Here is a 27,899-nt window from a genome sequence, read left to right as displayed (position 1 = left end):
ACTAGAATATATTAGGAAAATGTTAAACTCAGATGAGATCCACTTTTTATTAGCAAAGAAGAAGGCACAATTCAGGATTAAAACACAAGTGGGACCATTTGTATGCAACACAAGAATATCTGGGGAGGAGGCATATAAGATACTAAAGGAAATGAAGTTCGGCCTGAGCTTCACATGGTCTTATGACCCCTGTGGCATCATTTCAAAACTTAGAGCGGACAATAAGAACACTCACTACATTCACACTTCTAGGCTAGAGATAGAACAGTATGTGAATCAGTTGGAGTGGGTAGAAAATAACCTACATGAAGCTAAAGAGCAGTTGGTTTCCACTTCTAGTTTGCAGACTCCTGTTCCTCAGGAAAAATACAACAAAAGGCAGAGGGAGGAAGGGTCATCATCTACAACTGGGAGTGAAGCCAGAGAATTTAGAATCAGTTACAGAAAGAGGCCCAAGGTGACTCACAAACTAGAAGTAGACAAAGAAATGGAAGAACAGGCAGTTATCATCATCACAGATTCTCCACCAGCCACCATGAAGTTCACTACTTCTCCTTCTAAACCTTCATCTTCACAGGGTCATAAGGAGACCGAGCTGGAAACTCACACTGTCTAGACAGAAAAAGAAAAAATAGTGTTTGACAGGTACAGGGAAATAAAGCTCAGAAATGAGATTTTGAAGAACAACACCTATAACCAATTATGGAAGTAGACTTCCAGTTCAAAAGTAGACATATGTCAGTATATGATACTGAACATGGTAGAATGAAAATGTCCTTCCTTGAGGCCCAGACTTCACAACCCAAATCGGAAACTGACTACAAAATCACCACCTTTGATTTTAGCACAAAGGACATACATCCCATTGGTCAAATGGAGATGCACAAACAAACTGGTGAGATGATATCCTCCACTCTCACTAATACTGCCATGTCTTTATCCAAATTGCAGGTTTCTTTTGCAAATGTACAGTCACAATTGAATATGGATAAGGTATCCTCCTTGGCCAAAGACAACAGGATCAAGTCTTTGGAAGACTTGGTGATAAAGATAGGGTATGACCCTAAGGATGTTATTGATGTTGAAGAAATTATTAAGAAGAAAAACTTGGACATTACAACATTGAGGAAACAACTCAAGCTACCAGCTTCAGAAGAGCCAATGACCACGGACATTGCAGAAGATGAAGCTCAGAAGGAATATATGATGAAACTGATTATTGACCAAAACATACAGATCAGGCAAGTGGAAGTAGATCTGGAAAAGTTGGTAAAGGAGAAGGAATACAGCTTGAAGATGGTCGTTGTCCCCTTAGATGTTGTACCTCTTTCTCAATTTCCATCAACAGGAACAACTACTACACCTAACTCAGACTCCCAGTGTTGAACAAGTAGCACAGACACTACAAAACATGTCCTTGCAATCAAAGGAGATTGAGACCTTACAGAGCCAACTTAAAGCCATGGAAGTCCAGAAGGCCAAAGCTAAAGTTTCCTGGGCTACTGAATTCGACAAAAATCAGAGACTTTTGGAAAAGTTGCGCCAAGTATAAAGAGACACATATATTGCCCAAACCTTGGCCCAAGCCAAGAAAACAATTTGGATGAACATACTTGACTCAATGAGTGAGATTTGGCATTCTATTTAGATTATATTTGAACAGAAAGAGTTAATAGAGATGGCCACTTAGAGCAATGTGCAAGGAAGGGAAAAGCTAGGAGAAATTCCAGCTGAAGTTGCCAATATTATCAGGTTCTTAAATTCAAAATCTAGATATGAGCTGGAGGAAGTGGGAATCAGTGACAGAACTACTACCATTTTGGAAGTAAAGAAAGTCTTGAATAAAAGAAATCTTATTGACCAGTTGGATGAAAAGTGTGAGACCTTGGAGCTACAGGTGAACATATTTACCAACAGGATTGAAACCTTAATGTAGAAGGGGCTTCCCAGTATTTATGTTATCAATGACAAGTTGATCACTCAAGAGGAATACATCCAAAAAATGAAAGAGGTGGCCAAAATAAGCGGCAAGTTTAGCAGGATAAGAGGAAGTGTGATAGCAAAAGCATTTTTGGAGACTATGTCAAATGATTCCACGTGCAGAATGAGGTCAAACATATTCTTACCGTGAAACCAACTTTTTCTAAGTATATAGAGGTAGACGAAATCTACCGCAAGGTGACAAAGTTAGGAGTGTGAGATGAAAAGAGATGGGAAGAGTTACTTGATTTACTGGACCTAAGTAGTAACTCAACAGCAGTGAAAGGTTTGTCCAGCACAACAGCCAACGCAAGTTTCAGTTCAACAACGCATTCTATTTTGAATGACTCAGCAACAGAAACCACCCAAACAAGGCCAACGTTTCCCTCAACAACCTACGTGGCCTATTTTTTTTGCCAAATTAGATGATATTAGTTTGTAACTAGGCTAATAATACATTTTCAGTGTGACAACAATCTTGTAGAGCATTATTGTAATTTTTATTATAAATACTTCATTGTTTGAAGTATTAAGTGTTGATTTCCGAATGTAATTTCTGCTGCACATTGTAATTTTGAAGTACTGGAGCATCAATAATACAGGGACCTTTTATAGGATTCATGTGGTGTCTTGAATGGTGATGTGTTTCTTATCTTTATCTGTTTAAACGTTGTTATTTCTTTCCTCTATTTTTCTAAATCTAAATTAATCAACAGAAACTGTGATAAATAGGATTCGTTATCAAGAGCACCCTATTTTGGCTGTTGTTAATTTTAATGTTTTCCTCTGAAGTCGGGATAAAGAATTCTTAATTTCTATTTGTTATCTACTAAAACCTTACCCTTCTGCCTTTCCACCATCCATTTAAACTCTGAAAAGATCCATTTACTACACCTAGCTTGCCCTGTGAGAACTCCTTTAAAAATTGATGAACAAACTCCAATTTAGTTTATAGACTCCATAGCCCAATGGAATTATAAAACTCAAATCAACCAAACCTTTCAACAAAACAAACAAGTACAATCATAGCTAGCCTAAAATTCACATAAAAACAAAGCTAAATTAAATAGAGAGATCCCTCTCTGAAGCTGGCAAGGGTAGATCCCAACTTCCAAAGTGGTTTTGATGTTGTCCTATGTGTTTACTCCCTCAACCTGAAAAATACAGAATGACGACAAAAGGGACAAAGGGACCCCCCCAAGCAAGGAAAATGATGGAATGAATGAGACAACAATGCATGAGGATCCGCCCCCATAACCAAATGAACTCGACCAGAACATAGAGATGGTAGTCACATCAACCCTTGTAGTACAAGAAATAGTAGCAATGCAAAAGAAGGCCATCCCAAGAACCAAAAGTTCACATGTATCCAAGAGTTATGAATAAAAAAAGGAGGAGACCAGATAAAAACTTTCAGCAGATTAAGGAAGAGGATGTTAGTCACTTTTGAGCATTGTACAGCAAACCAGAGATCTCCTCGGTAGAGGTTGAGACCTTCATGTTGGATCATGTGCAAGAATTAATTTCAGCTGAAGATAATCATTGGTTAATAAAGACTCCACTGGAATAAGAAATAAAACTAGTGGTGTTCTCCTTTAATTCGGACAAAGCCCCAGGACCGTATGGTTTTTTGGATCACTTTTTATCAATTCTTCTCGGATATTATTAAATATGATTTATGCAGGATGGTGAGATACTCTTTAAAGAGGAATTGTATGGGAGGAGGATTGAACACTTACTTCCTAATTTTTATTTCCAAAGAATCCAATCCATCCTCTTTTGCTCATTTTCATCCAATTTCCCTCTGGAATGTTTCTGATAAGATAATCTCAAAAAAATTAGCCAAAAGGCTAAAAATCTTTCTTCCAAGCATGATCTTTGAAAACCAAGAAGGGTCCATCCCTCAGAGGAAAATATTTGATAATATAATCTTAGTTCAAGAAGTAATTGATTCCATTCATAGTAGGGGAGATAAGGGAATGATCATCAAGTTGGATATGACAAATTCATTTTATCCCGTCAGGCATACTTTCCTCTACAAAGTAATGTCCAAATTTTGATTTGAGGATAAAATTATAAAATTGGTGGCTCTTTGTATTAGTTCCTCATGCATATCTCCGTTGGTAAATGGAAGGGTCATTGGGTTCTTTAAAGCAGCCAGGGGGCTCTAGCAAGGATGCCCATTATCTCCCTTTTTATATGTATTAACGGTTGATACTCTCAGCTAGAGGATAGAGTATGAAAGAAGATATGTCCAAGGTGTCAGAAGTATTAACCATTCACAGTTTTCACATGACATGCTTCTTTTAGGTGGAGCCTCAAAAATAATAGCTAGATGGTTTAAGGTGGTGATGAATAAATTCCTTCAGGAATCTATAGTGCAAACGAATTCAAACAAGTCCCAAATTTACTCCTTAAATATTTTAGTAGTTAAGAAGAGAAAAATAGGTGGGATCATGGGCTTCTGGATAGTGGAAACATGGAAAGTGTTCAAATACCTTGGTATCCCCATATGCTTGAAAACTAACTCACCACGGGCTTGGGCGAGAATCCTCTCCAAATTTAAAGATATATTTGACATCTGGGGAGCAAGGTGACTCAATATTGTGGGCCACATTATATTAATAAAGGAATTCCTCTCAACACTAGCTTTCTATCGTTTTTATGCTCTTCTGGCACCTCAAAGTATTTTGAATCATTTGGTTAAGGAAATTAGATGGTTCTTGTGGGAACGAGGAAAATCAAGTACAAAGAAGTTTCATCTAATTAAATGGGCTACAATTAGAGCTCCAAAAAGTCATGGAGGATTAGGAATCAAAGATCCTAGTCTCTTGAAAAAAGTGATAGGGGAAAATTTGGTCTAGAGGTTCATGACACAGAATGAGTATTGGTGGAAATTTGTCCTTAGAACCAAATACCTTTTACTTGAGAGAGAAAGAAGTATTGATCAAATTCAGCCCAACTGAAAAGGGTCGACGATCTGGAAGGTCCTCTTGACAGTGGCCCCTATTATTAGTAAAGGAATTTACTAGATATAGGGGAATGGAGTTAAATAAGACTATGGACAGATCATGTAATGGAAAATAAACCTCTAGAGGACAAGTTGGAAATACTACCTTTGAGGGAAATCGTTTCCAACCAAAATAGACTCTCTCTAGTGGAAATATCTCTTTGGGATGACGATGGCCATTAGAAGTTGTGGAACTTTAATGGAATACCACACCATCTATCACACTTTATTATGATATTGAAAAAAAATTTAATAAGATGTGCTCCTTGGTACCAGCGGGAGTAAGACTTGATTGGCTAGAAAACGTCTTCATATACAATCAAAGAAAGATATGAGGACTTACTATTTTCATTCCATTTACCTCCAAAGTTTGTAATATGGAAGAAAATATGGAAAACCAATACAAATCCAAAAGTTAATACCTTAAAATAATAATTAGCATATAAAAAATTCTTGACAACTACAAATCTTCAAAAGAGAGGAACACAGGGACCTTCGAGGTGCCTCAATACACACAACAGGAGGAATCAATTCCACATCTATTTCTGCAAGGCCCATATTCTAAGTTGGTATGAGTGGAAGCCCTCAACCAAATCTTCAAAAGAGTTTGATGGCCGAATGACCCCTTGGGATTTCTCTCTTATTGGCCTACACATTATAATGGAACCTTCTCTAGCAAGGCCATATTTAAATGGTTCTAGGAAGTTCTTCCAAAATTTATATGTTGGAATATTTGGCTATCTCAAAAGTATGTCACTTTTAAAAATCATAAGTAATCTACTAGATCAAAAACTTTGATGACATTAACTATGTGTGCAGAATTTGGAAGCCAAAAATTAGGCACACTAGATCAAAATTTGGACTCTCTAGAACAAGAATCTTGCTAAACTAGTGGATATGGGAGGAAATGTTATAGTAGCTAAAGGAAAAGACCAATAAGATGATGCAAGGTGGAAGTTACAATTACGAGATTAAGATTTACATGATTGGAAAAATAAGGAGAATAGTTGGATGCTCCACTTTGATGGAGCCTCGAAGAAAAATCCAGGGTTGGCAGGAGTGGAGGGGTCTTATATCGCCCCGAAGGAAACCTGGTCTAGACGTATGCATGGGGATTGGGATCAATGAAAAAAATCAATCATAAATGCAAGGCTTGTTATGAGCTTTGATCTTGTCTAGAGCTTCATAGGTGTCCAACATCAGAATTTTGGGAGATTCCCTTATCACCATATGACACCTATTCAAAGGAACATCAACCTAAAATAAGCACTTGAGGAACCTATTAAACATAATAAGAAGGCTACTGGAAGAAATTCCAAAAAAAATATACTTTAATATCATTTGAACTCAAAATGAAGAAGAGGATAAATATGCTAAGAAGGCATGTCAACTACAACTAGGGCATATAGAAGTAAATGGTGTTGAAAAAATGTCACAAGAAAGGCTCAATTTGACTTTAGCCTTAGTCAAATTGAGTAAGTCAAAATTCCACATCAGTGGGACAACTTGGACGCAGTTAGCTAGTGTGACATGGCTCTTGTCACTTAGTTAGCTTAGTAAATACGAGTTAGAGGGCTTGGAGTTCAGTTATGCATGTGTGGTTGCTAAATTTTAGTAATCCAATTTAGTTATTTTCAGTTATATTCAGTTAATTGGCCTTTAACTATTGTTAGAGTTAGTTGAAGGTAAGTTGTGCAGTGGGAAAACAGTCTAACTTAGAGATATGTTAGTTAGTTGATCAATTAGCCTAAGATAACTTGTGCATGCATGGAATTCTAATTCCTTGTCCGAAGTGGAGATGATAAGGCAATGCAACATCAGTTGTAGACTAGTCTTGAGTGTACAGGTGTTGCATGCAATCGATGATCAATCCTTGGTAATTGTGCAATCAATTTTGAGGAAATTTCAAAAGAATAGGGCTAATTTCCTCAGGATTTGCGCAAGGAAATAGGAGGTTAAGTGAACTGATATTTGGATAAGTGCTGGCCAGAGTTGTTCATTAAGCAGAGAGGATAATTATTCTTTTGCAGGTCAATCTCAGAGCTAGATCTAGATATTTTAATAAATTCTTTATTCATCTAATTAATGCAAAGAGGCTTGGGGGGTTTTTCTTGTTGGGTTTCCCTAGAAATCACTGTGTCTTTGTGGTTTTTCTTATTGCATGTTGCTCTAGATTGTGGATTTCATTCTGCAGATCAGTAGAGTAGATTTGTGTCTATCAGTTGCAATTCTATAAAATTTCTACATGGTATCAAAGCCTCAAAATTCACATTAGAACCAGTATTTTGAACTTGTCTCTCAATAATTTCGAATTTGCAGCTTTCTTGCAAAAAAACTTCTTCAGGATCAAGAGGATATCTTTTAATGGACTAAGATTGGAGTATGTCTTGGAGGGTAGCTCAAATTTCATATCCTATAAAGACCGACTGGAAGCAATGCTCGATGACAATGATGTGTTAGAATATGCTAAAAATGACATTGCAAAACCTCCACAGTCGGATGCACAACAATTATCCCAATGGAAGAAGGATGTTGCAAACACCAAGAGAATTCTTCTAGAAGGTGTGCGAGACCATGTGGTCTCAAATATCCATGGAAAAGAGACACCATTTTCTATGTTGAAGGAACTAACTGATCTATTCAAAAATAGCAGTGACCATAGGAAATTGGCCCTTAAAGACAAACTTCAAAACATTAAGATGCAAAAGAATGATATTATTTTATTGTATCTCTCCACATTAACACAAGTTCAAGATGAGTTTGGAGGGGTTGGTGTGAATGTTACAGAAGATTACCTAGTGAGCCCAGCTCTTCTATCCCTTCCAAAATCTTGGCACATCTACCAGGACTCTGTGAATGGAAGGAAGAAATTACCAAATTGGGAAAGGTTGCAGCCCGATTTGTTACAAGAAGGGTTCATGAGAAATAATCAGGATGGAACATCATCCAAAGCTAAGGATGAAGAAATTTTTTCATTGGTTGGAAAGGGGAAGAATACCCAGAGAAAATTTGAATCCAGCCAAAATAATGGCAAGAAGAAATACATGAGAAAGATAAAATGCTTCCACTGCCACGAATTCGGGGAACTATGCAACAAAATGTCCGCACAAAAAGTTTAACAAGAAGCCTTTAGGAGGAGTAGCAGGTGAAGCATTGACTTCACAATTCGAAAAACCCTAATAGCATGCTTGGCCAACAATGTTATGGGGAGTGTGTGGTACCTTGATTCTGGTGCCTTATTCCATATGATAGGGTTCAAGGAATTTTTTAGTAGCTTGGAGGAGAAGGATCTCCAGATGCATATCGAAACGGGGGATGATGGGCAGTACAATTCTACAGGAATTGGTATTGTTACCTTTGAGAGGGAGAAATCCTCTCCTCTTCACCTCAAAGATGTCATGTTTATACCTGAGTTGAAGAAGAACTTGATATCTGTAGCAGTATTAGAGGATCGTGGCTATGATGTTATCTCCAGTAAAGGGAAAGCATTTTTTAGACACATAGTTACTAGGAAAGTGAAGAAGATTGGAGTTCGAGTGAAGAACCTATACAAACTTGAGGTGGGATATTGGACTACATTAAGCAGTAAAGTTGAAAAGGTGCCAAGTCGTGATGCTAGAGAAATTTGGCATAAGAGATTAGGTAATCTACACCATGGTGCCTTAAAGATCATGCAAAAAATTACCATCGATCTCCCTAAAGGCTCCCTTGACCAACAGGATGTCTACTAGGGTTGAACATTAAGGAAATATGTCAAATCCACTTTCCATGAGCGAGAAAACAGAGTAGATGCAATCTTGGTGTGAGTTCACTATGATGTTTCTAGACCCTTTTCTATATCCTCCATAGCAGGACATAAGTACTATGTTATTTTTATTTATGATTTCTCTAGAAAATGTTGGATCTTCTTCGTGTGGAAGAAGGAGGAAGTTTTCTAAAAATTTGCTGAGATCAAGGCATTATTTGAGAAGGAGGCTAGGAAGAAGGTGAAGGCTCTCTATTGGCTTATGGTGTCTTGACCTAGGTTCAGAGTTAGTTGTGTCAAACAAATCCCTACACTACTGGCCCTTTCGACATCAATCTGTGTAGCGCGGACTGAAGTCTCACCCGAAGCAGTATGGGGGGATGCTGGAACCAAGTTTTCACATCCAAAGATCAATGTGATGTCTTTTTATGACCTAGATTTTCCTTCATGCAGATATCTAAGCCCTTAAGGCTTAGCACTATATCTTCCCTTGATCGGCCTCTAGGCCTCAACGAAGGTCTACAACTATGTTTTGCGGACCCTGAACAGGAAAATTAGCTACTTACGTGCACCATAGATTACCCTTAGATCAGTATCTACTCGGATCTGCCTAAGTGTTCGATAACTTTAACAGAAAGTGTTATGATCTTCGTGTAATCAATTAACATTAATTGGGTTTAGATAATAAGACGGATCAAGTAAATCCGCGCATCAATACATCATTTTATCACAGCATATATCACAATCATATATAACAGAAGTAAAGAGATAAAACATAGGAATTTTTGCAACAGTCTTCTTTATTGTTCTTCAAAATAGGTTTACAGACTCAATACTTCCCTGCACACTCAGCTGCAGGGCTCCACACACTCAATTGCGGACCCTACTCTAGGCCTCTACGCACTCAGCTGCAGAGCCTTCTTCCCCTCTAAGACTTACTTCTCTGTGCTAGACTTCTTTGCTCGTACCCATAGAAAAACTTAGATCTCTGCCTTAGACTCTCTAAGACACACCTATTTATACAATCCCATGGTCCATGGACCATGGGTAGATCTTCAAAAACTGACTCAAGCTTACATAAAGAAGGGTAAAAACCCTTTTTGACTCTTAACTAGCTATGCGCTCCGCAACCACAATTTGTGGAGACTTTTCATCTTTTTACATCAAAACTTGGGCTTTTTCCCCAAAACTAACCCAGGGGACCCCATCCCAATAGGCCCCCAACACAAAGGTCATGACTCGCCCTCGAGTCACTTGGCTAGCGCGGTGATCTTGTGTGAAGATCCCCTAGCTCCACTTGCACAACTGCTACTTCAGTCGCGCTCTGCGTGGCTGCCTGATTCACTCGTTCCACTAGCTACTATGTGGTTGGTCCTTTGCTGACTTGCTCGATCTTCTACAATGTAGGTTGCAAGTTCACCAATTTTTCTTGTATGTTGGTTGAGATTAGGTAGGCTTTGTCCAACCGAGGACACAACCATGCCTTAAGGACTATTTCCTTTTCCTGCACTACTTCCACTTGCTAAAGAAATTGCTTTGCCTCCTGTGACTTGGCAAGGCGCTGCACCATAGCAATGGAGCGCATCATTTCCCTCACTTCATTGTACTACTGCTAGAGCTCGCGGATTTTTGTATTCAATCGATGCAGGTTGGGGTCTTCCTGCAGGTTTGTTCCCATTTCCATGGTTTGTTCAAACAATGTTGTGTAGTCCACGATTGCGGAATCCACAGTAGCCATCCCTTCCTTGATGGCAATTCCGCGTTGTTCCCTGACTTTGGGTGGAGTGGAAGGTTGTGACTTGAGTTCCAGCTCCATGATTTTCATGTTGATTTCAAACTAAACTCTAGCCACCTTTTCCTTAGCATCGCGGATGCCCACAATGAGTTTTCGGATCTTGGCTTCTAGTTGCGCTTCCTTAGGGATGTGCAACTCCAGCACTATTCCGCACATATCTGCAATTATTGTCGCCAACTAGGCATTCTGCTCCTTGATTTTATCTCTTTCTTTCAAAGCCTCCATCTTCTCGGCGAACATTTGTTCATTGTTCACCTTGTACTCACTGATTAAACTGAGAGTGTGCTGCTCCCACGCTCTCAATTCCGTTGTCACACCTATCTACAGTGCGTGAAGATATTCGTTGGGGAGCGCTGCAATGTTGAGGCTGATGTTCTTCAGAGTGCTCATGATGACCTTGTCATCGACCGATTCCGTGCTCAGGGATCCTTCTGGCAGCGCGACTGTCCTGAGATCCACTGTCCTGACCAGCTCTGCAGCCTAACTTCTCCCTAGTGCCAGGCTCATCTGTGTGATGCTGCCTTGTCTTACGCCCACCTAAATTTGGTTGGTTTGGATCTACAGTTCGTGCATATCCTTCTGAATATTGCCTAAGGACTACAAGTGATGTTACTCAAACTGTTACAACAGTTCGAGATCGCCCTCCATTAGTGTAATGGGATCCAGCGGTGGCTTAGTCACCTTTGACTTCTTCGGGGCCCCTCCTTCTGTTATTCTCTGTACCTCTTTACCCGTAATGGAGTTATCTACCCATCATCACTGCCACTGCCCTAAACTCATTACTCTTCCTCCTCAGTCTGGGGTGAAGGGGATTTACCACTTTGCTTGGAGTCACGCTGCTCTTATTCAGCCTGTTGTTTTGCAGCATGCCCCTTTTCCAGTCTGGCCTTCTCCTCGACCTCCTTCCTTCACTGCATCCTTCCTCTTTTTCTCTACTGAACTCCCCACGCCTTTGCTTTTACCCGTGACCAAGTTGGACAGAGAGCACCAGTCTACTAGACATCTTAATTACTTCTTGAATCGCATCATCCATGGCGAGATATGGTAGATCAAACCACTTCTTCTCCAAATCCTTCCATGCCCGGATATAAACGCGGTGGAAGTCTACCTTGAATTCTGCATACTTTGACAATTGTTCACACATTTGGGGACAACCATGGGCGTTGGTTGATGGCCATGCAGATGCTTGCTTCCATCAAAACCTAGAACATATTCGTTTCAGTGACCCGCGTGGGGTCCTTTGTGGCCCAAAGGGAGGAAAACTATGCGGCCTCTGGCAAACCTGCCTCCAATGGAGGAAACTGACTGTCATCCGCAAGCTCCGAAGTAACTAGCACAATGGAGAGCAGCAACCACGCATAGTGGAAGGTTTTTCTCTCATCTCTAGCCTCGCAACAATTCACAAGGAACTCGCTACATAAATAGCATGACTAGTTAAACCGCATGTCCTCCGTGCACTGTGCAACTAAGGAGATCACGGGTGCCTAAACCTCGTCCATGTGGCTCTTCCTCATGACCTTTCTAGCTAGTATCTGGGTGGAAATTTTCACCACGGGGTTGTTGATGGATGTTATGGAGTACCTGCGTGGCTTCTTGAGAAGCTCAAATTTCGACTTCATCTTCTCTGCCAAGTCCCACTCGCTTTTCTTTCAGCCAAACTCCTTTTCCGGATTCAATCTTTCACGTGGCAAGAGCGTGATTCTGTGGACAAGCATATCCATGACGGGGATAGGCACACCAAGCCATAAGCACCCATCATGCACCATAGTTAACAACTGCCATATACAAGTGGTATTTATGTTAGAGCGGTGGTAGTTGGGTACCCACAGTAGGTTCAATAACCCGGACTGCTCTACTATGCAAATCCACTAAACTTGCTCCAACGCAGTGACACTAGAATCTTTGTAATATACTCGCTTCATGTAATTCTCCATAGCGAGGTGGGAAACCTCTCATGGTCAGCCAAGTCCCAATCCTCCATTTTTAAAAGGGGAACCCGCACCAAGTGTAGACCTTCAAAGGTGATCTTTTATGGAAACAGGGGCATGTGAATGATGAACTTTTCCACATCTGGGTCCTTGGTGACCTTCACCTTTCCTTTATGTGGAGGGATATACTACGGCAAATTGGAGATGGGCTCCATGCCCTCAGCATCGATATCTTGAGCGCCCTCTTCAGCCTCCAAGTCTACAACCTTCTCAGGTTGCTTGTCATTCTTTTGTGCCTAGGTAGCAGAATGCTTTCTAGGTGACTCACGCACTGGCACCGACCTTTTATGCTTGTCTTTCTTCGGATGATGGGCCTTGTGCACTGGTGTAGGCTTCGGCCCAGACGACCTTGACGTCGTAGGCACAGGAACCGAAGCCTCCATGCTTACAACCTCTGGAGTCGTTCCTTCAAAGGTAATGGTTCCTCCAGTGCTTACAGTCTCACCTGGTCCTAACATCATGATATAAATGAATTGTCAGGTTTCCTCAGATAGATTATCAAACACAGAGCTTGTGACCAAATCTTCAAAAAACTTACGATTCATAAGCGATGGACATCACAGCTCAAAAATGTTAAAGGTGCAAAGTGTTCTCTGATATAGGCACGCGTAATTTATAAGAGATTTTGAATTCAAATTCGACCTTTCCCCCAAAATCTGTCCATAAATGCTAATTTGGCGAAAGATATCCAAAGATTTCATCCTTAAATTCCCCCCTCCCCCCCTCCACTCCTCTTAACCATCTCATAGTTGTCAAATCATGAACAGTGACTTTAACGGTCATTTTCTGGTTGTGCTGTGTGGTAACTCCCTCCATAGCGCAGCTCCCTTCGCGCCACTTCTGGCACTGTGACATCACCCTTTTCCACGCAACTCCTCTGTCGCGTAGCCCCCAAATCCAGGCAGTGTAGTTTATAGTCCCGCACTCCCTTGCAGCTTCCTGGAGCACTAAGACTACGCTACTATCATGTAGTCATTGAACCAGATCTCCTGCATAGGGCTTCAATCGGCTTTTATTCACCTTTCCCAGTAAAGGTTCTCTGTTCAGCTTTGCGAGCTGAACTGTGCCCCCATTTGTGATTTCTTTGATGACATATGGCCCCAACCAGTGCATCTAAAAGTTTCCTAGAAACTTATCGAACTTAATATCATATAATAATACCAAATCATTTACCTTGAATGTGCGCAGCTTGATGTGTCGACCGTGTCATGATTTTTCACGTTCCTTCTGTACTTCCTGATGAAATCCAGCCAAGAATCTGTCTTCTTTGAGCTTCATCAACTACGCGATCCATTCTTCCAAGCCTCCGCATTCTGCCATCCCTGTGAAAGCATCTATGCATAGACTAGGCACGATATATTCCATATGCTTCACAGCTTCTATGCCATAGACCAACCAGAAAGGTGTATGACCTGTTTGTTTTTTGTAAGTAGTCTTGTATGCCCATAATACTTTCGGTACATGCACGTCCCAATCATTTCGTTGTGCGTTGAAAATCTTTGTTTGTGCATTCTCGAATATCTTATTGAAGGCCTCCACTATGCCATTAGCCTGAGGATGATATGGCATACTCTTCTAATGATACACTTGAAACTCCTCTGTCAGTGCGTTGATCGTTTCATTGAGGAAGTGCGTACTGTGATCGCTCATCAACACTTTCAGGCAGCCAAATTTGGTTAATACGTACTCAAACAAGAATTTAGCTGTTGTGGCCCCTGGACTATCCTTCACAGGCTATGCCTCTGCCCATCTGGTCAGATACTCTATCGCGGTGGTGATATAGCGCGCACCTATTTTCTTTACTGGGGGATGAATTGGTCCTACAAAGTCAATATCCCATTTCTCAAATGGTTGTAACGACACCTGAGGATTTAGAGGCATCTCATCCCTTCATGATGGCCTAGCCATTCTTTAACATGCATCACACGCCCTACAATATGCTTTGGTATCCTTATGTAATGTAGGCCACCACACCCCGGTGTGCAGAATATTCTACATCATTACCTTTCTTGCATAATGCCCTACTGCAGCCCCTCCATAAGCCTCCATAAGGATGTTGTTTCTTTCGAAATCGGGCACATACCGTTGGAGTATCTCGTCTGAACCCATCTTGTATAAATGTCCTGCAATTACCGAGAAATCAGTCGCGCATACTACCAACTCTTTCTTCTGTTGACTAGTGTAGCCTTCTGGAGCCGTCCTTATGGTCAAAAAGTGGATAATATCTGCAAAGTGGTTATCCGTTACGTGTACTGTGAAGAGTTGTGTGTCGGGCATCCCCTCCTCCAAATTAGTAGGCTCCTCCCCTGTTTCAATTTGCAACAAATGGTCAGGTCCTGCATTCAACCTTCCTGGCTTCACAATGACCTCAAAGTCATATTCTTGAAACAGTAGCAGCCATCTGCATATCTTGCCCCCCAACACAGGCTTATTGACTAGGTACTTCAAGGCGGAGTGGTTTGTGTACATCTTGAAATGTCTGCCCAATAGATAGTGCCTGAATGTTTGGAGTGCATACACCATAATCAATCCCTCGCACTCTGTCGTTGAGTAGTTCTTCTCAGCTTTCAACAACTTTCGACTCGCAAATGCTATAGGATGATCCATCTCTCCTTCACCGACCTGTGTCAGCACTACTCCCAATGCAATACATGAGGCGTCAATGTGCACATGGAATTTCTTCTTCCAATCTGGGAAGACCAAGATCGACGCGGTGACCATTTTTTCTTTCAATACATCCAGACTGTGCTGACATTCTTCATCCCAATAGAATGTAGCGTCCTTCTTCAGTAGCTTCTCCATAGGCGCAGTAATCTGGGCATAAGCCTTAATGAACTTTCAATAATACCCAGTATGGCCCAACGTTATGCGCAGCTGTTTAACTCTCCTTGGGGCCTCTAAATTGATTATTATCACGATCTTGGCAGGATCCACCATTAGTCCTTGCTTACATACCACATGACCTAGCAAAATGCCAAAGGGGACGCAGAATAAGCACTTCTTCAGGTTCAGCACGATCTGATATCTTTGGCTTGTATCTAACATTAAGTGTAGACTGGCTACATGGCGCTTCACTAACCCAAACACCGTCCAGTCATCAAAATACACCTCCAAGAATTTGTGAATAAACTCCTTGAACGCCACGATGACTACACGCGAGAATATCGCCGGTGCATTCTTGAGTCCAAATGGCATCGCTATATACTGAAAACAACCCCATTCTATCGTGAAGGTTGTTATTCTCTTATCTTCCAGTGCGATCTTAATCTAATGGTACCCATAGAACCCATCAATGAATGAGTAGGCCTCCTGTCCTCCAACATTGTCTAGTACCTCATAAGTAAACGACATCGGGAAAGGATCATGAACGTAGGCATCGTTAAGATTTATTAGATCTACACAAATCCTTATCTCTCCCTTCTGCTTCTTTTCATGAACTATCATTGGGCTCACCCAATCGGATTCCTCCACAGGTTCGATAATGCCTGCCTCAATCATCTTATCCAACTCCATGTGGACCTTTTCCTTGTATTTTGGATTAAGGTGATATGGCCTCTGCTTGATGGGCTTCGCGTCTGATTTCAAAGTTATTTTCATCACACCCAAATCACCTATGATGCCTTTCAAGTCTAAAAATTTTGTAGGAAAAATATCTTGGTACTCGTGGAGTAACTCAACAACTTTATCCACTATGGCATCATCCCAGTAATCTCCAATCTTCACAAATTTTGGCTCCACTTCAGTACCAATGTTTACTTGCCTAGTCTTCAATGGCGCGGTGATATCCGGGTTCTCTATCTGCGGACCTTCGACCTCGTGGTGGCCTTTCATTTTTGGATATTGATATTCCTTGGATCCTCATCCTCCCCTTCAATAGTCACATTATAGCATTCCAACGCATGGCGTAGGTGGGTGCTCCAATTCGATTGAACCAATTCCAAAGGATCCTGCGGAATTATGAAGATCGTTGCCTTAACCTCCTGCAACGCCTCATCAATTCTTTCGAATCCATCTTCAAAACTGAAGGTCATCAAAAATCCTTCCCTTAAGATATTGTGTCATAATTTTGTAGATTTGATCCAAATCATCATCACTTTCCTCATAATCGTGGACCGGTTCAGTATAGCACAGTCCTTCTGCAAGGTCCAATGGTACTACAACGCGAAGCGATTTCCTTTCAAATGACATTTTCCGCTTCTTCAAATTGATGACCCCATTCATGTCAATAGCCCAAACAATACCAAGGAGCGCGAGGTATGGATTGTTGTCATCAACAATCTCTATCACTTCAAAATCAGGCAGCACGCTCGCACCTTCTATATCTACGGTAACTCCATGCAGACATCCCATAGGGATAATCTTTTGCTGGTTCGCCATCCTAAACTAAATCGGAGACCACTGAAGCATTGGTCTCCCCATTCTCTTCCATGTCTGTTTAGGAAATACATTTGCATCAGATCCCAGATCCAAAATAAACTGGTCCATCTCATAGTCTCATATTTGTGCAGTAAGCCTCATCTTGTGCCCTGTCCTTGTCTTATGTTTTCCAATCTTTCTGACCACACGGTGTCCTTCAGGACCATTTTCCTTCCCGACGCACTTATTTATCAATTCTTGTAGCCCTTTTACAACCTTGCTATCGCATAGTAGTTTCATACAATTCTCCAAGAAGGTGGTAAGCACAGAGGGGTCAACCTATGTACGTGTGCCGACTGCTAGCAATTTGTCCTAACTTCCTGAGGTAGAGGTCTCAGTGAAGATTTTCTCTGCCTCCATAAACGTTTCCTTCGCGTGCTCTAGATCAAACCCAACCTCCTTTTCTGGGGCCTTGCGGACCCACCCACTTTCTTCAGGTTTTTTTCCTTTATCATCACCAGTAATTATTCTGCTTCGCATCATGATATTTACATTTGGATCTTCCTCGCGAGGCTCGGCCCTCATCATCTATAAGTTATGGGTAGGATGTTGAGGTTGCACCTTCTTCTCCTACATCTTGGCTATCAACACAGGGCATTATTCTATTGTGTGGTCAAACTGAGTGCAGTATTGACATGACGGGCGTGTATGACTCATACACTCTCGTACGTAGTGCCCTGGTGTTCTGCAATTGTAGAAAATGACCTGTCCCCGACCTCTACCAAGTCCTCCTCCTCCTTGGCCTCGTCCGTGCCCCTGATATCCTCCACGCGCTCCCCTAGTGCCTTGATCCAGAGGCCAAGTTTCTACTTGCATTTGATACGTAGGCATCCTCTCCATCATTAGTTCATAGCTATGGTAGTGGCGCTCATCGTGGCCCACCGACTTGCAGAAATCACAGAACAATTGTTGTGGTGTTTGTACAAACTTTTGCAGCAAATGGAAATTATCCATTACATGTTTTCCAGCCACCTGACAAATAGCGCACCATAGTTGGGGCCCCATACTTGTTCCTACTGGAGCTTCCTGCCTCAGGCGCATCACCCCTCCCGGTAATATAGTTCGCGAAGACAGGGAAAATGATCATTATCATGCCCTTGGCTCTTACACTTGAGGCACCAGACTTCTTTGTGCACCTTTGTCCTGGCCTCGTTTTCTTTTTTCAAGCTTTGAATTCCAAACATAGGTTCTAGAAATGTGAGTGAATTTGTTGGACTCCTAAAGACACATCCTGAATAGGTGTTTCATGCAATCTCATCACGATTTCCAGAGCTTTTTCCCGAGTTCCTATCTTTTGCTGCAATAAAGCAATCCTTAGGTGGGGCAGGAGTGCGGTATAAATGAGTCGCGGTGCTAACTATCTGTGAGATTCATATTATCTTCGCAGATCCTGCACTTAAGTCTTTGATATAGCTCCCAGGGCATTTCACCGGGCCTCATTGTGATTTCTTTAAATCTGATTATCGATTGTGAGGCAAACTTAGGCTTACTGAATTCTTTGTTCAAAGCAGTCTGAGTATCTGCTAATGAAACCAACCGATTATCAGTGCAGTACTTCACGTACCATGTCAGTGCGTGATCCTGCAGAGCGGTAACCAACTATGCCTTCTTTATATTATCATCCATAATCTATTGTGTTGTCCACACAGCCTTCGCAACAAACCAAAACTGATCTAGATCCTCACTTCCTAGGCCCTTGAAAACTGGCAACTTCATTGTATTTGACATGCTAAACGGCGGCGGCGGTGGTGGTGGTGTGGGTGAAGGTGTATGTTGTGGGGGTGAAGGTGGAGGTGGCATGGACAGTATCTACAGAAAACCTTATCTTATCAATTGGACAGCTCTTTGTGGTGAAGCCTGTGTTGCTCCCTCGTCGTCACTCACATGAGGTCCAATCAGCAGGCTATATTCAGGGCCTGTTCTTCCCCTATCTCTGAAGAGCTTCCCACTTCACGTACCTCCAAACATCAAGGTAGTGGCATAACCTGTTTCTCACATAAAATCATCTTAATCCAAGTATTCAAAGATCTTATATACTTACCTGACAGTCCCTTGAAGAAGCGTCGCTCTGCTTCACTGTAACTAACTGAGGTGTCGACCACAAACTCTGTAACAAATCCTCCTATAACCCGATCAATCCAATGGTCAACAGCATGCACGATCTTATCTTCAGAAGCTTCCAACCTCTGCACTAGCTCTGGAGTCCACACTATTGGACTGTCAAGCCTCCACCTTCCTTAGTTGTCTACCAATTTAGCTATCCACTCGTATAGTTCGATTGGGAAGGCGCAAAAGAGAATTTTGTGTATTTATGTGTACAAATATATGTCCAACCATTATTTTTTTGTCGAGCGTAGATTCCTATTTTCTTGTGCCGCGAATTCATGGATATTTCTATCCAACCACTTCTTAATTTCCTTCTTGGTCAGATTCCAGTGATGCGACACCACACATCTCTTTATGCAAATCCTGGTCCCGACAATGGAACTATTTGTTTGCTTAGGGGATCCTAACCCAAGTGCAGAGTTAGTTGCACCAAAAAAATGCCTATACTACGAGCCCTTTCGACATCAAGGACCATGTTGCATGATAAGGGGTTGCCATTACATTTATGGGCAAAAGCATGCAACACTGTAGTCTACTTGCAAAACTGGAATCCTCATCGGATACTTGGTATGATCACACCAGAGGAAGCTTTTTCTAGGATAAATCCTTATGTGTCTCATTTCAAAAAATTTGGAGCTTCAGTTTATTGCAATGTCTCCAAGGATTTCTGGAAGAAACTTGAGCCCGCAATAGAGTTGGGAGTTTTTGTAGGATACACTGAAACTCCATACAATTACAAAGTGTAGTTTCGTTAACTGAGGATGGCAGTTGTAAGGAGAGATGTCAAGTTCTATGAAGACAAGGCTATGAGATTCTCTTTGGAATGAGAGTTGAGTATCCCACCAAAACAGGAGCTTCTAGCTCCAAAAGAAGAGCCTCAGGATGAGCTTCAGGAGGCTATGGAGTATCCACATGCAGAGGATCATACATGAGGCAGAGTGGAGGAACCCAATCAACCATAATATTCCAAAGAGGGGAGAAAGAGAACCAAAGAAGCTAATAGATTGTTGCAGGATGCATGGGGGAATGTCGGAACCCCCGCATCACAACGTAGGAAAAGGAGGTCACCTAATAGGTACATTGGATACATGGCTCTCATGAAAAAGCTCATTGAGACAAATACTTCTTCATTTGAGGAAGTAGTTACTCAACCAGTTTGGGTTGATGCCATAGTGGAAGAATATGAATCCATCATGAAGAATAGTGTATGGGATGTGGTGTCGAGACCAAAAGGGAAATCAGTGGTTGGTTGAAGATGGATCTACAAAGTGAAGCATGTAGAAAATGGGAGCATTGAGAAGTACAAGGCCATATTTGTGGCCAATGGATTTTCTCAGATAGAGGGAGTGGACTATGAGGCAAATTTTGCACCAGCTCCATGATATTCCTCAATTATATCCATTCTAGCATTGGTTGTGCAGATTGGGGGGAAAATCCACCATATGGATGTGAAGACCGCCTTTCTCAACAGCGTTATTGAGGAGGAAATTTACATAGAGTATCTATAAGGATTTGAGACATATGATCAAGATTCGCATGTGTGCAGACTCAAGAGAGCATTGTATGGTCTCAAATAGGTGGCCCGGGCATGGTACACTCATATCAACAGTTATCTCATTTGATTGGGCTTCACCAAAAGTGAAGAAGATGTGAACCTATATCACATTGTGGTAGATGCTAAGTTTCTTGTTCTTGTTTTGTATGTTTATTATTTAATATTGACTGGTGATCAGTTGATCTGCTCTTGCAAAGAGGATTTTGTAAGGAAATTTGAGATGAAAGACATGGGCCTCATGCATTACTTCCTCAGGTTGGATGTATGGCAGGGTGATGGTGAATTGTTTGTGTCTCAAGGAAAGTATGCTACCAAGATACTTCAAAGATTTCACATGGAGAATTGTAAGCCCATGGACATACCTCTAGCTACAAATAGGAGGAAGGAATATGCTTCTTCAAGTGAGGAAGTTGATGCAACCATTTAAAGGAAGCTTGTGGGTTCATTGATGTTTCTTGTGAACACACGACAAGACATGTGCTACGTAGTCAACCAACTCATCCAAGCTATCGTGAGGCCTAATATATATATATATATATTAAAAGGTAGCAAAGCATGTGTTATGGTACTTGAGATACACTGCCCAGTATGGATTATGGTACAGACGAACATAGAGAGTGAATTTTCAAGGCTTCACCAATGCATATTGGGTAGGAAGTCCATTTGATAGGAAAAGTACATCAGGTGTTATCTTCATTGTTGGGTCTACAACTATTTCTTGGTACATTGATAAGTAGAGTTTTGTGGCACTCAACTCAACAGACGCTGAACACATGGTTGCAAGTCAAGCGACATGTGAAGCAATCTGGATGAGGAAAATACTTGTGGGACTATTTAGTTAGGAGATGGATCCGATAGTGATATATTGTGATAATCAGAGTTTCATTAAGCTCTTTGAGAATCTGGTATTTCATGACAAGTCTAAGCACAATGTTATCTGGTATCACCATTTATTGGAATGTGTGCAAAGGAGAATTGTGTTGCTACAATACATTCCAACTGAGGAGCAAGATGTTGACATCTTGACAAAGGCATTGTCAAGAGGTAAATTTGAATTCCACATGTGTAGGATAGGGGTGGTGGAAAATCCCTTTCTTTCTAAGAGGGATTGTTGAAAAAATGTAGCAAGAAAGGCTCAATTTGACTTTAGCCTTAGTCAAAATGAGTAAATCGAATTTCCACGTCAACAGGACAACTTGGAGGTAGTTAACTAGTGTGACATGGCTCTTGTCACTTATTTAGCTCAGTAAATTTGAGTTAGATGGCTTGGAGTTCATTTATGCATGTGTGATTTCTAAATTTTGGTTATCCAGTTCAATTATTTTCAGATAACTTACCTCTAACTATTGTTAGAGTCAGTTGAAGATCAGTTGTGCAATGGAACAATAGTCTAACTTAGAGATTTGTTAGTTAACTAATTAATCAACATAAAATAGCTACTGCATGTATATAATTTGAGTTCCTTAGATGAAGTGGAGATAACAAGGGAGTGTAACATCAGTTGTAGACTAGTCTTGAGTTGATCAGGTGATCATGTCCTAAGTGAAAAAAATGCTCAAATTTTGAATTGCTCAGAATTGGTTGAAACCAAAATGCCCAGATAGATCTCATCATCCTGATTCCGGCACTGTGAACGGTTCGAAAAACTGACACTGTATGGAGGAGTTATCACATTTTAAAAATGCCTAGTAAACTATAATTTTTGAATTTTGGGAAAAAAATTAAAAAAGAATATTCCAAGGAATATTCCCTGGAATATTCTCTAGAATATTCCCAAGAATATTTTGTTTGGTTGACCAATCCAGAGCTGACACGTGGCCTGCCCGGAGGCTGCCACGTGGCTCCAAGTCTACAGGTTTGTGGTATGGCAAAATTATATGGTACTTCGCAGGATTCGATCCCAGGTCTCCATGCTACCAGCCCACAGGCCCAACTAGCCAACCTAACATTGGTTCTTAACAACCTAAGGGCTCGTATCATATTTAAAGTTTGTTAAAAGTGAAGTTTGGGGCAGAAAGGGGCCAGCCCCTTATCCATATGACTAGAGCGCGGAACCAAAGGCCTAGACTCGACGGATAACCTTCAACCCCGACAGTTAAGGTTACGTGGTCACATGCGCCTTTAACGCCAGCAGTTATGGTCCAATTGGCGGTCAATTTGGCGGAGTCTGCCATTTTAGGTGCGGTTGCCAAAATTAGTGGGGTTAACTGCAGTTAACCCACATTTAGTGGAGTTTTTTGAGGTCAAACTGGAGAAAAGCTTCTGGAGGTCAAACTTTCACGAGGGAGATCCTTTTCGAGCAAATTTTTTTTATTTATTTTGGTATTCTGAGAATTCCAGAGCCAATGGTATAGGTTTCAGAGCCAACAGAGCTCATCTTCAGGTACTTTTTTAGCAAAGAAGCTTGGAGAGCCATCAGGGCCGACAGAGTGTTGGAGCTGTATTGGGATATGGTTAACCATTGGAGGTGAAACAAAAGCCATTCTTTACTGTTCTCTGTGTTCTAAACTCATTTCCATAGCTTATTTTTCCTGTTTAGGCTTTCTTTTCACTGTATAACCAATTTGAGCATCTAATAAGAGCAAGCACATGCCGATTTGGGGGCCTTGGACCCGGCAGATGTAGCCCAGGAGGGGTGAACTGCCTTATCAGCTGCTGTGTTATATTATGTGAATTTATCTTGCTATGTTTTTCAGATTTGATATGATAAACAATAAATTAAAATAATCCTCCTTCACACATAAGACTCAGAAATTTACCAAAAATGCTTTGTTTCAATTGCAATACATCAGTAACAGTTTGCACATATAATTTAATGAAAATGAATACCTTGAACAGCTAAAACAAGTAGTTTCATTTTCATATCAGTTGGTATCGGAGCTCAGTTTTGAGTATTAGTTTTGTGCAAAGATATTTTTTACTGTTTTGCAAGTTTTAATGCTTACCAAGCTTAAGCTTCAAAGAGGGAAAGGACAATTGGTTAGAGCACAAGATAATCCTCAACCAAGGAGGGCCGGAGTGCCATTATCTCCACCTTCTAATTCACCCTTAATAGCCTCAAAAGAAGCTTCAAGTATGTCTGAAAGGGAAGGAGAAGTTCTTGAAGACATGGATCCAAAAGAAGAAGAACGGGTATTCAAAAAAGCTTTTTTGGACATGACTGAGATGGTAAGAATATTATACCAGGAAAGGAATGATAGGTTGGTTGGATAAGGGTATAAACATCATAAAGAAGGAGAGGGCACTTCAGGAGGAAAGAAAGGTGATGATAATTCAAAGAAAGGACATGGAGGAAATGGCTATCCACCATCCCCATCGTCATCCTCTTCCTCTACATCGTCATCCTCTACCTCGGTAAATCAACCTCATAAGCCTAAATCTTCTGGGAAAAGTCCATTTTTAAAGCTAGATGTTAAATTTGAATTACCCATGTTTAACGGTGAAGTCAATGCAGAGAAACTTGACAACTGGATAAGACAGTTGGAAGTTTATTTAAGGATTCAGAACTTACATGATGACGACACCAAGATTCAATTAGCCTCATTAAGGATGGAAGGAGCAACATTGGTATGGTGGGAAGCCAAGACCAAGGATGAAATTCGAAAACATGGTAAGCTTACTTTATCATGGGCTGAATTTATTTCTACAATTAAGAAGAAATTTTATCCTCTTTCTCATTTACAAAAGGCTATAATGAATTGGCAAAGTTTTAGACAACTTAAAGGACAAAGTGTTCAAGACTACACCCAAGAGTTTAGGAGAAGAGCACTCTTATTAGGGGTAGACTTACAAAGTCAAGACACTTTGCTGAAATATATAGGTGGTTTGCACAACTACCTTAAACATACTATCCTTATGTTCAATCCTACTAGTCTAGACGAAGTTTGTGTACAAGCTACGCATTTAGACACTAGAGGGAAAAACATTTTTGATGGAAATGAGGATAGTGATTTTAAAGGCAAAGGAAGAAAAAGGATTGTAAACTCTAGAAAGGAGAAAGGGAAATTCTTTTGCAAGAACTGTTCAAAAACAAGCCACGATGAAGACCACTGTTGGAAGCTTCATCCGGAGCTGAAACCAGAGAAATATAAAGACAAAGACAAAACCAAAGAAAAGGGAAAAGTTATAGCAACTGTTGAACAGGACTTAGGGTCTGAATCAGGTGATGAGACAAAAAGTATCGCCATGGTGTTAAAGAACATAAAGGGGAAAGAGGTTGTACAAGAAACAAATCCCAGTTCTATCACATTAAAATGTCACAAAGAAACTCAAAATGAAAAGAGGAGGATAGAGCTATTTCATGTGAGGATAATCTCAAACCACACGAAGATAAACACACTTTTTGATAGTGGGTCTCAAGCTAATCTCATCTAAGAAGACTTGGTCAAACCGCTGAAACTTGAGACATCCAAAGCCTTATCCACTTGGGTGGATATGCAAGGATGCAAACTTACAAGTCTCAAAGAAGTGCATCTTGTGCTTCGCCATAATAGCTCATTATGTTGATTGGGTTGAACTGGATGTAGTACCGCTTGACATTACAGGTGTTGTGTTGGGTAGTCCATATTTATTTGACAGAAAGGCAATCTTCCATCGCCATGAGAATAAGTATCACTTGTTCAAGGATGGAAAAGAGTACATTTTGAGAGCGCATAAGAAGAAGCTAGAATCTTCTTTAGTCCATGCAGGGTAATTGAAAAGGCTAGTTAATGCAAGTAAAAATCTAAACTTGTTGATGGTTAAACAACAAGATTTTGTACAATTTCCTTTTCATATTATTGCTGATATAAATGATGATATGTTTCAGTTTGATGACAGTTCGCCTTTGAAAGAAGATGACAAAAGGTTGCACAAGATACCTTTGGTGTCGATCAGTGCAGAGAACGAAGTGTCGGTGCAAAGCGGTGAAAGATTCCATGAGGAGGAAAGGCATGCAAGCAAAGAGGGCACACAATTCAGCATGGGTCAATGTTGGTTTCAAAATGGCAGATTGGTATGGCGAGAAAACTTGGTTGGGATTCAGCACAAGTACAAGGCTCATTCAACAAAAATTCGCCATGTGAACAGTTGGCAAGGCAAACTTTATTTTAATCTTCTTTGAAGTTTAACCATTGTAGAAACAATATGCTTTCTAAAAAATATAGTTGCTGTTTTGTAAATTTCAAGAATTTGCATCATGACTCAGTGAATTTTAGCAACGGTCGGTCAGTGAATTCAAGGGAACATTTATCTTTTTATGAGAAGCTCAATTTGATGAAGTCGGGAAGATTTCAGTTATTCAAGGTTGGAAGAGTGGAGAATCAGTATCCTCGTCTTCATTTTCGGTAATCAGAGAGCTTTTGGGGTCCAAAAGCTTCCCATTTGGGAGGTGTGATTAGGTGATCATGTCCTAAGTGAAAAAAAATGCTCAAATTTTGAATTGCTCAAATTTGGTTGAAACTAGAACGACCGGATAGATCTCGTCTTCCTGATTCCAGCACCATGAACAGTTTGAAAAACTGACACTGTATGGAGGAGTTATCGCATTTTAAAAATGCCCAGTAAACTGCAATTTTTGAATTTTGGGAGAAAAAAAAAATCCTTGGAATATTCGACCTGGGGCCACGTGGCGGCCTCTGGGCAGCCCACGTGTCAGCTCCAAAATGGTCAACCAAACAGAATATTCCTGGAATATGTTGTTTGGTTGACCAATCTGGAGCTGACACGTGGCCTGCCCGGAGGCCACCACGTGGTCCCAAGTCTGCAGGTCTGTGGTATGGCGAAATTATATGGTACTTCGCAGGATTCAATCGCGGGTCTCCGCGCTACCAGCCCACAGGCCCAACCGGCTCGCCTAACGTTGGTTCTTAACAACCTAAGGGCACATATCATATTTAAAGTTTGTTAAAAGTGAAGTTTGGGGTGGAAAGGGGCCAACCCCTTATCCATATGACCAGAGCGTGGAACCAAAGGCCTATACTCGGCGGATAACCTTCAACCCCGACGGTTAAGGTTACGTGGTCACATGTGCCTTTAACGCCGACAGTTATGGTCCAGCTGGCGATCAGTTTGGCGGAGTCCGCCATTTTAGGCGCGATTGCCAAAATTAGTGGGGTTAACTGCAGTTAACCCACATTTAGTGGAGTTTTTTGAGGTCAAACTAGAGAAAAACTTCTGGAGGTCATAACTTTCACGAGGGAGATCCTTTTGGAGCGAATTGTTTTTTGATTTTGGGTATTCTGAGCATTCCAGAGCCAATGGTATAGGTTTCAGAGCCAACAAAGCTCATCTTCAGGTACTTTTTCAGCAAAGAAGCTTGGAGAGCCATTAGGGCCTAAGGAGTGTTGGAGTTGTATTGGGCTATGGTTAACCATTGGAGGTGAAACAAAAGCCATTTTTTACTGTTCTCTGTGTTCTGAACTCATTTCCACAGCTTATTTTTATTGTTTAGGCTTTCTTTTCACTGTATAACTAATTTGAGCATCTAATAAGAGCAAGGACATGCCCATTTGGGGGCCTTGGACCCGACAAATGTAGCCCAGGAGGGGTGAACTGCCTTATCAGTTGTTGTGTTATATTATGTGAATTTATCTTGCTGTGTTTTTCAGATTTGATATGATAAACAGTAAATTAAAATAATCCTCCTTCACACATAAGACTCAGAAATTTACCAAAAACACTTTATTTCAATTGCAAGACATCAGTAACAATTTGCACATATAATTTAATGAAAATGAATACCTTGAACAGCAAAAACAAGTAGTTTCATTTTCAGATCATGAGCGTACAAGTGTTGCATGCAATCAATGGCCAATCCTTGGGAATTGCACAATCAATTTAGAGGAAATTCCTAAAGAATAGGGGCTAATTTTCTAAGTATTTATGCAACAAAATAGGAGGCTAGGTGATTTGATATTTGGCTAAGTGTTGGCTAGAGTTTTTCAATGAGTAGAGAGAACAATTATTCTTTTGCAAGTTGAGCTCAGAGCTAGAGCTAGAAATTTTAATAGATTCTCTATTCATTTGATTAATGCAAAGAGGCTTGAGGGATTTTTCCTAGTTGAGTTCCCTTAGAAATCATTGTGTATTTGTGATTTTTCTTATTGCATGTCTATGCATGTTGTTATAAATTGTGAATTTCATTCCGCATATCAATAGAGTAGAATTGTGTCTCATGATTTTATTTTTGAGAAGTTGTAATCAAATTTCTACAAGTGGCACATTAGGAAGGTGGCCTCTACCATAACTTAGATGACACAACATCGGGTTAAAAAAAATGATGTATATGGATCACATTAGTGAATGGGTTAGAAATCAATATAAAA

The sequence above is a fragment of the Pinus tabuliformis genome, chromosome 6 (genome assembly GCF_031772625.1).
Source record: "Pinus tabuliformis cultivar Carrire ecotype Pingquan chromosome 6, CPIR1, whole genome shotgun sequence".
In the NCBI taxonomy this organism is placed as follows: Eukaryota; Viridiplantae; Streptophyta; class Pinopsida; order Pinales; family Pinaceae; genus Pinus; species Pinus tabuliformis.
The sequence above is the reverse complement of the archived record's forward strand: the minus strand, read 5'-3'. Positions refer to the sequence as shown.